The following is a 9,782-nucleotide window of genomic DNA, read 5'->3' on the forward strand; positions in this document are numbered from 1 at the left end:
ATGAGGTAGGTTGGTATTGTTAAATCTATTTTAGTCCACCTCAGGAGGTCCCTCTTTGAAGTCCTTTGAAATAAACCTTGAAGAATCAAAACCCTTTAGTGTGTCTGGAAGAACAAGGTGGAAAAAACCCAATGGTGAAAGTTTGTGTTGAAAAGGAAATCCCCCAAGGGAGCCTGTGTGTTGGAGAAGGAGATCAGAGACCAAAAACAGGAGCTAGAAATTGCATCGATTTGATATGGAAAAAAATGACAGCTTGAATGCAGTGAGATCCATGACCTAGACTGGATCTTCTTCATTTCTCTAGAAAACCTGGTCTTAGGTATCAATAAATTGTTGATAAACCAAACATTTTTGTATGATATCCAAATGAGACTGCTGAATGCCTTTCATCTTAAATTCCTGGTTTTTCTCTCATACCAAATATAATCATAAATGCAGTATAAATTAGTCACTAGTTCTGTTACATATCTAAGCATGAACTAATCAGCATGTAGGAAAAAAATTTTATTTACATAGCCTTGGAAGATAAACTTTATCTTTTTTATTTTAAAAATATTCCTACTTGGCCCTGGCCGGTTGGCTCAGCGGTAGAGCGTTGGCCTAGCGTGCGGAGGACCCAGGTTCGATTCCCGGCCAGGGCACACAGGAGAAGCGCCCATTTGCTTCTCCACCCCTCCGCCGCACTTTCCTCTCTGTCTTCTCTTCCCCTCCCGCAGCCAAGGCTCCATTGGAGCAAAGATGGCCCAGGCGCTGGGGATGGCTCCTTGGCCTCTGCCCCAGGCGCTAGAGTGGCTCTGGTCGCAACATGGCAACGCCCAGGATGGGCAGAGCATCGCCCCCTGGTGGGCAGAGCGTCGCCCCTGGTGGGCGTGCTGGGTGGATCCCGGTCGGGCGCATGCAGGAGTCTGTCTGACTGTCTCTCCCTGTTTCCAGCTTCAGAAAAATGAAAAAAAAAATATTCCTACTTGTTTGGGAAATTTAGAAAAGAAATAAAAGTTGGAAAATTTCATCTATACTCCCAAATACCCAAGACAGTCAATATTAAAAATGTTCCTATTCCCTTCACATTTGGTCAATGCATATTTTACATTATTCTGATTAGATAATGCATATAAATTTACATATTTCTTTTTATTTAACATTTTGATGTAAGCATTATTCTCTGTTTTGTGTAACAAACACTAAGCCTGCAGTAAATTCACTGTGTTCGAGACAGCACGGGAGTTTCAGCATTATCCTAAAATAGCATTACCTTAAAAATAGCATCACTTTTAAAATCTAATATATAATGAATTTCCCTGCTAATGGCAGAAAACTGTCACAATGTGCATGAAATGGATCATTAGCCTCATGGCTTTAAATACTATCCATATGCTGATAATTGCCAACTTATATGCTCATATTTCTCTTTGAATTCCAGACTGGTATATTCAACTGCCTACTCAGCCTTTTCATTTGAATGTTTAATGGGCATCTAAAACCTAAAAAAATCCAAACTAAAGTCTTGATATCAGTCTATCTTCATACTCTCACTAAGCCTGCCCCACTAAGGGGTCCTCCTGTCTGAGCTAATGGAAACTCTACAAGACTTACAATTGCTCAAGCCAAAACTGGGCATTAGTCTTCATTTCTTTTATACCCAACACCCCATTTATTAACAAATTCTCTCAACCAGACCTTCAAAACCTAACCTCTGCTCATAATCTCTACTGATATCACCCAGGTTCAAGTCTCTGATTTTTATCTTATTGCATCAGCCTCCTTTCTGGTCTCTGCATCTGCCCCTGCTCCCTTTACCATTACTGACAAGCTAGCAGCTAATGCTGTCCTGTTCGAACCTACCAGAGCACATCCCTCCCGTGCTGGAAACTTTTTAAGGGCTTTTCATTACACTCAGAGCAGAGAAGCCTTCCTTGGACTTAAGCACACTGGATCTGCTCCCTACACACACATTCTTTATCTCTTGGACCTCCTCTCTGACTACTGCCCTTAGTATTGACTAGTCTCCAGTCATATCAGACTCCTTGGACTTTTCCACTTCTTACTCCCCTACCTGAAATGCTTTCTCCAAAGTCACACAGCTCCCTCGCACAGCTATTCCCTTCCTGGACACTCCATCTAAATTTTGACAGCTAGTCCCACTACTAAATTAGCTATCTCCTTTTCTCCCCTACTTTCTTTCTCTTTAGTGTTTACTTTCGGTTAACATACTACATATGTTTCTTATTTATCCTGCTTAATATATTTTTCCCCACTAAAATATAAACTAGAATGGAACAAGAATATAAGGGCATGGGTTTATGTCTGTTTTGTTTGTTGTTGTATTTCCAGTATGTAAAATAATATTCAATACACAGTGTGTGCCAAATAAATATTTGTTGGATAAATGGACTTTTGAGGTAGAGTATGTGGAAATCTCTTTTAACAGACATAGTGAATTTTAAAATTCGGTTGCAATGGAAAATGCTAAACAAAATGTATTTAGAGACAAGGCAAAGTAAAGTAGACTGTGCAATGATGAGATATCCTTGAGGCCATTTATTAAAGTCAGTAACAACTCCTCATTTTAGGAAGAAATCTTTGAGAACCAAGGCCAAAGCTTTTGATGTAGCCTATTCCCTTTCTAAGAATCAGGGCAGCCTGAACAGGTGGTGGTGCAGTGGATGGAGCATTGGACGGGGATGCGGAGGATCCAGGTTTGAGACCCCAAGGTCGCCAGCTTGAGCGCGGGCTCATCTGGTTTAAGCAAAGCTTACCAGCTTGGACTCAAGGTCGCTGGCTTGAGCAAGGGGTTATTCATTTGGCTGAAGGCCCACGGTCAAGGCACATATGAGAAAGCAATCAATGAACAAGTAAGGTGTGGCAACGAAAAACTGATGATTAATACTTCTCATCTCTCTTCGTTCCTATCTGTCCCTATCTATCCCTCTCTCTGACTCTATCTCTATCTCTGTAAAATAAAATAAAATAAGTTACCTAAGAATCAGGGCAGTGCTGTAGGTTAGGTTCTAATGAAGCCCTTTCTGCATTGTCAATAGTAACTTGAGAATTTTGTGTAGTAAACAATTTTCCATGCCTGACCAGGTGGTGGTACAGTGGATAAAGCATCAGACTGGGATTGAAAGGACCCAGGTTTGAAAACTTGAGGTCGCCGGCTTGAGCGCTGGCTCATCTGGCTTGAGTGCAGGGGTTGCTGGCTTGAGCATGGGATCATAGACATGACCCCATGGTTGCTGACTTGAGCCTTAAGGTCACTGACTTAAAGCCCAAAGTCAATGACTTGAGCAAGGAGTCACTCACTCTGCTGTAGCTCCAGACTTGATGCTTCTCCTCTCTCTCCCTTCCTGTCTGTCCTTATCTGTCCTTTCCTCTCTTTCTGTCACTAATAATAATAATAAAAATAATTTTCACAACATTTGGTTCTCATACCACTTTTCAAAAAAACAATCACAGAAAAAAATTTTATGTTGCTAAAATATTACTATTGAACTAAAAGAGTATACAGTAAATATAAACAATCATGAATATAATAACAAAATTAATTTTGTGCAGCAACCTATTTGATTTCCAAAATGTTCTTATAGTTTGTAAAATATGATCATTTGCACCAGGTTCTGTTGCAATGTTCAAAACTTATAAGGTTTCTAGGAGAGTGAAAATAAATAAATAAAATAATACCATTTTAATTAAGTGCCTCTTAAGAATAAATAGAATTTATTCAAAGTCCAGTGATAGAAAAAAATAATGGTCTAATGTTACAAAGAGAGAAAAGTTTAACTTAATCAGCACAGAATTATTAAGGAAAGGTTAACTTATCAAAATCAGTTTTCAAAATAAAGCCACTTAATGATTTTAATTGTGAATAGTGGGGGAAATCCTTAAAGATTTAGATATATATAGAGATGTATCTCTATATATATCTCTATATGTCTAAACAGCTGATTCAGCTCATTTTTTAAACCTTAAGAAATGGGCTTACATGGTGGCAGCAGCTTCTCGGCAACGGAGACCTCATTTCTGGCTGAGCCTCCCCCAAGCCTGTGTCGCTGCCAAATACCCCTTAATGAATTACTTTTCTGCGCAAACAAAGCCATCTAGAAGAGAATCTGTTATTTCTAAATTAAAAGAAAACGTTAAACTTGACTGTTCAAGTCAGTGAGGCTGACCCCTTCAGTGTGAGGGTTGACTGGATGAGGAATTCTTCCTTGAAACCCCAGGAAGCCTCAGCACAGTCAGGCTCCTTTGTGAGCTTTTCACAACCTGCTGTCAAAGCACTTATTTTATTTTTTACCATAATTTTTATGTGATTAATTCATTGACATCTGTCCCCTAAAGGACTAAAGATCCTGAGATCAGATATTATGTCTAATTTGAAATGATTCACCAGTACTTATCACCGGACATTTTGGAAGTGCCGAATAAATGTTAGTTAACAGGAAAAAAAAAATGGGCTTAAATGTAAGCAAAAGTTAAGACTGTGTTTTTATTTACTAACATCACTCCACTACAAGGATAATTTTTCACCTTTTCTAAAAGCAATGACACAAATTTTGATGATTATTTCTGCATGCCAGGCCATATGCTGCACAGCATAATATGGCATGTGGTGGGCTGACTTTGTAGCAATGAAATTTTAGATATACACGTACAAAAACTATCAACTACCTAAATTTTTACCCTGATGAATATCTTTATATGTCACTTTAAAACCCATCCCCCTAAAAATAGCTTGTATTTATTTTACAAAAAAAGAACTACAATATACAACTTTGGAAATTTTTTTTTTTTTTTTTTTTTTTTTTTGTATTTTTCTGAAGCTGGAAATGGGGAGAGACAGTCAGACAGACGCCCGCATGCGCCCGACCGGGATCCACCTGGCATGCCCACCAGGGGGCGATGCTCTGTTGCAACCAGAGCCACTCTAGCACCTGGGGCAGAGGCCAAGGAGCCATCCCCAGCGCCCGGGCCATCTTTGCTCCAATGGAGCCTCGGCTGCGGGAGGGGAAGAGAGAGACAGAGAGAAAGGAGAGGGGGAGGGGAGGAGAAGCAGATGGGTGCTTCTCCTGTGTGCCCTGGCTGGGAATCAAACCGGGGACTTCCGCACGCCAGGCCGACGCTCTACCACTGAGCCAACTGGCCAGGGTCTATTTTTTATTTCTTATGCAAGACCATATTCCGATTTTTTGTGTAAGTTTTTTAATTGTTAATTACTAAAGAAGAAGATGATATGAAAATACTCTGCCAAAAATTGATAAAATCAAACTAAATACCATTATGGAAACAAAACTCCCCAAAATAGTGCTTTCTTTCTTTAATCAATGAATTTCTCATGTATATCATGTATAGTTCAAAGAACTACTTAACCATCTATCAAGGAATTATGAATTCTCTTGAAGCTGTGACTTTCCTCTATTCAAGTTGAAGAACAGAAACAAAATGTTTGTTTTACTCTGATATAAAACAAATTCAATATTTATTTTAGCATTGACCATCACAGAGGTAGTCTTAGCTAGTCACACCATCACACCCCTAGAGTTCTACTGTTCTCTAATAACACAGCCTTGGAAAACCCCTAAAAATTCCCTTTCTGGCACTACCAAATAACTTATAATTAGAGGAAAATTTTAGTTAATTTGCATCTGTACAGACACCAAAATAAATTTGAACCCTTTATTTATTTAACCAAGATTTATTGAGCCTCTTGCATGAGTTAGTCATTGCTCTCCTCCTAAAAATTCAATATTCAACCAGATAGGTGTAGAGCAAGGAAGACAGAATTAAATAATTATAAAATTCCAGTGAGCCATGACATTGAACACAAGAGTGCATCTCAAAGGCCACTAAAAATGAAAGTAAAAATGCACAAACTCACAATTACAAAGAGAATAGGAGAATATGGATAATAGATAAAGTCAACAAAATTGAGAAAAATAGAAAATAAATGAATACTTCTTAACTGGCTTAAATTTCAACCTTTGCCTCGCTGCTGAGTTCCTGGGTAGAGAGAAGAGGTGAATGCTGGGGACAGTGGGAAGAGGTTACTAAGAGATAAACTCATCAGTACACAAAATTCCACAAAAATACTAGAAGAGGCACTGGATGTATCTGACATGAGATGTGTAAGGCAAAGCTGAAGACAACTGAGTTGATTACAAGTCTGAAAGATTAATATTCAGACCATTGTAGTCTCTGTCCCAGCCAGGTGGTTTACTCTGTAGATCTTGAACCCAAGAGGCTTCAACTTCTACAGAGTAAATTAAATCCTAAGTGCCCTTTCCCTCAGCTCCCAGAACACTAGTTGCTTAGCTCATATACTCCCGCTGCCCCATAGCAGGAGATTGGAAGATCCCTCTCTGAAGACTTCGAAAAGCCCATGAGAAAATCCTTATCAATAACCACAGTTGGGGTTGCCAAAAAAATGATCTGCCATGCACAGTCATTCACGGTGAGTCCCACCAGCTGGCAAACTCCCCCAGTGCACACAGAAATTCCAATTTATTATCCTTCAGTGTCTCACTTTTAACTACAAATGGGAGGCCAAAGATCATGAGACATATAAGTAATGTATTTTATAAGACCAGATCAAAATAAAGAAATAAGAAAATGAAAGAAAACTGGAGAAAACAAAGACCAAGTAGGGAAGAGAAGAAAATTTTGGGGTTTTTTTTTTGTTATTTATTTATTTAGTTTGATTTCAGAGAGAGACAGACAGAAACAGCCATCTCGTCTTGTATGTGCCGTGACCAGGGACCAAACCCACTTCCTTTGTGTATCAAGATGATGCTCTAGTCCAGGGGTCCCCAAACTTTTTACACAGGGGGCCAGTTCACTGTCCCTCAGACTGTTGGAGGGCCAGACTATAAAAAAAATATGAACAAATCCCTGTGCACATTGCACATATCTTATTTTAAAGTAAAAAAACAAAACGGGAACAAATACAATATTTAAAATAAAGAACAAGTAAATTTAAATCAACAAACTGACCAGTATTTCAATGGAAACTATGCTCCTCTCACTGACCACCAATGAAAGAGGTGCCCCTTCTGGAAGTGCGGTGGGGGCCGGATAAATGGCCTCAGGGGGCCTCATGCGGCCTGCGGGCCGTAGTTTGGGGACCCCTGCTCTAGTCTAACCAACCAAGCCATCTGGCCAGGACCAGAAGAAAATTTTAAGAAACTATATACATCTCCTCCTAGAGCTAATAGATATAACATTCATAAAACAAGAACAGAATGCTACTTAAAATGGGAAAGCATTCAGAGAACAATAAAGAGCTCTTAAAATTAAAAATATGAACACAGAATTTATCAAATTTTGGAGATAAAATTGAGTAATTCACCTGTAAAGAAAAATAAAACAAATGAGAGTCACAAAGACATGAAAAATATCAGAAGAAAACTTTTTAAGAGAATGATTTCAGAAGATACAAGATGTCTAATAGGAATTCTGGATTGAAAGGACTAAGAAATAAGAGGAAAGGAAATAATAAAATGATACCAGAAAAAATTTCCAGAATTGAATATGTGAGTGTTTAGACTGAAAAGCTCAATGAGTTCCCAATTCAGAGGTTAAGGGAAACGGATCCACAACAGACACTTTATTATTAAATTTTAGAACACTAGAAATAAAGAAAGAATCTTTAGAAGAAAACATGTAAGGGAAAAAGTAAACAAAACAACAAAAAAATCATATCCAAATAATAAAAAGTGTGAATGACATTATAACTAATATTGTGGAAATGCTACTATAGTAAGTGTGAAGGAGAAGCATCAGGAGTCAAGAGAGATTGTTTAGTCTTACACTGACATAAGTAATTTTTATTTTTTTCTCTACTTTAGCTTGGGTTCCCTGTGAAATAAAGAACTGTGTGGAAGAAATTTGGGGGGAGTATCTCTGGGGGAACAGCACTCACAAGGCAGTGGGGGGAGCAGGAGAGGACAAAGGGAGGACTTAAACAGAGAAGCAGTTGCAACAAATGCCTCACCGGGAGCCTTGGAGCATGGATAGCCCTGGAGTTGTCCCAAATGAAGGAGAAGCAGGGGTGCCAGGTCTTTGAAGCCCTCGACCAGGCGCCGTGAGGACCAATCCTGCCGGGGAGGTGTAACCTTTGAGATCACGTTAAGTGAGGCAGTTTCCTCTGCAGGAAAGAGGAGCTCAGCTCTGAGCCATCAGCCAGCACTGTAGGCAGCTGAAAATGAGTGCATCATTAATGATTAGTGGCAGACCAGAGCATCCACCAAAATCTTTCTCTTATTAACAAATCCATTTGCAGTTTTATAGGTCAAATCAGTGGGATTTAAAAGTTCTTTCAGGCAGGCTCCTGCTCTCCAGACAAGACTGCCACACTGGCAGTACCTGCGTGTTTCTCCCGCCATTCCAGCCCCGGCTGGGGCCTCAGCCTCCACCTCAGACCCAGCCCCAACTCAGCTGCAGCCCTGGCTCCGGTCCCAGCGCTGGTTCCAGCTCCAACTTCAGCGCCAGCCTCATCCCCAGACCCGCGGCAGCAGCAGCTGTGACCACAGCTCCGGGCCAGGCCCAGTGCAGATCCTGGCTCAGCCGCTGGCTGGTCCTGCTCTACCAGGCCCCTTCCCACGACAGCCATGTGGTCTGGGTGCACCCGGTCATTTTGGCTTCCATCGTGGACAGCTACTAGTGCTGCGTTGAAGTTATCAGGACTCTGCTGGGAACCAGTGACAAGCACTCAGTGGAAGTCACCCATTGCCTTTCAGTGCTGCACAGTGAGTCAGAAGATGAGGTAGCTGTTGACCTGGAATTTATTGTACAAAGAACATGTGTGAATTGCATAAGAAAGTCTTTCCAAATGAGCTCATCCTGGGCTGGTACCTACAGGCCATGACATCACAGAGCACTTGGGTTGATCCATGAATATTCCTGGAAGTCCCCAGCCCCATTCACCTCACTATAGACAGGACCCCCCAGATGGTCGCATGAGCATCAAGGCTTATGTCAGCCCTTTAACAGGTGTACCTGAGAGAACTCTCAGAGTGATGTTCACACCTCTTACACTGAAATATGCACAATATGACACTGAACACATTGGAGTTGACTTGATCATGAAGACCTGCTTTAGCCCCAGCCGGGTAATGGCGTTGTCAAATGATTTGAAGGAAGTAGCAGGGTTATTGGCTGGTGTCCGGATGCCCTAAGCACAGTGTAGCAAAATGCAGAAGATGTGTTGTCTGGAAAGGTGTCTGCTGACAACACTGTGAGCTGGTTCTTAATGAACCTGTTTAACCAAGTACCCAAGATAGCTCCCGATGACTTCGAGACTGTGCTTGACAGCAACATCAATGCCCTTCTCACAGTGACCTACCTGGCCAATTTCACACAGTTGCAAATTGTCCTCAGTGAGAAACTTGTAAACCTGTGAATGGCCCAAGCAGCACCCCTTCTATCCTGGCCCCACTCTAAGACTCAGAATGGAGGGAAGTGGGAATGGCTTCCTGTGGCTTGAGTCACACTGAGTGAGTCAACTGCTTGTGACTCTACATAAACATAGCCTATCTTTTGTAATAAATAAATAAGTAAATAAAAGCTCTCATATTTTTTAAAAATACAAGATTTAAAAATTTTCGAGATGGTAGGTAACTTTTAGAGATGGACCACAATTACTTAGTGTCTCCGTAATGCTACTAAAGCATACTAACAGTATGCTTTCCTGTTACAGTACTTTTGTAAGCTAATCATAACAGGCAATAACATTTCTCTTGGAAAATGCCGTCACAGTTTCCCCTTTGAATGCATGGGCATGTCTCTTATAT

The 9,782-nt window shown here is 40.6% G+C and overlaps 1 pseudogene; it reads left to right on the forward strand.

Annotated features, from left to right (window-relative positions):
* LOC136379006 (eukaryotic translation initiation factor 3 subunit F pseudogene) overlaps positions 1-9,391 on the forward strand; it is a 67,662-nt pseudogene extending 58,271 nt beyond the window's left edge.
* The last annotated feature ends 391 nt before the right edge of the window (positions 9,392-9,782 follow it).

Source organism: Saccopteryx leptura, chromosome 7 (assembly GCF_036850995.1).
Source record: "Saccopteryx leptura isolate mSacLep1 chromosome 7, mSacLep1_pri_phased_curated, whole genome shotgun sequence".
Lineage (NCBI taxonomy): Eukaryota > Metazoa > Chordata > Mammalia > Chiroptera > Emballonuridae > Saccopteryx > Saccopteryx leptura.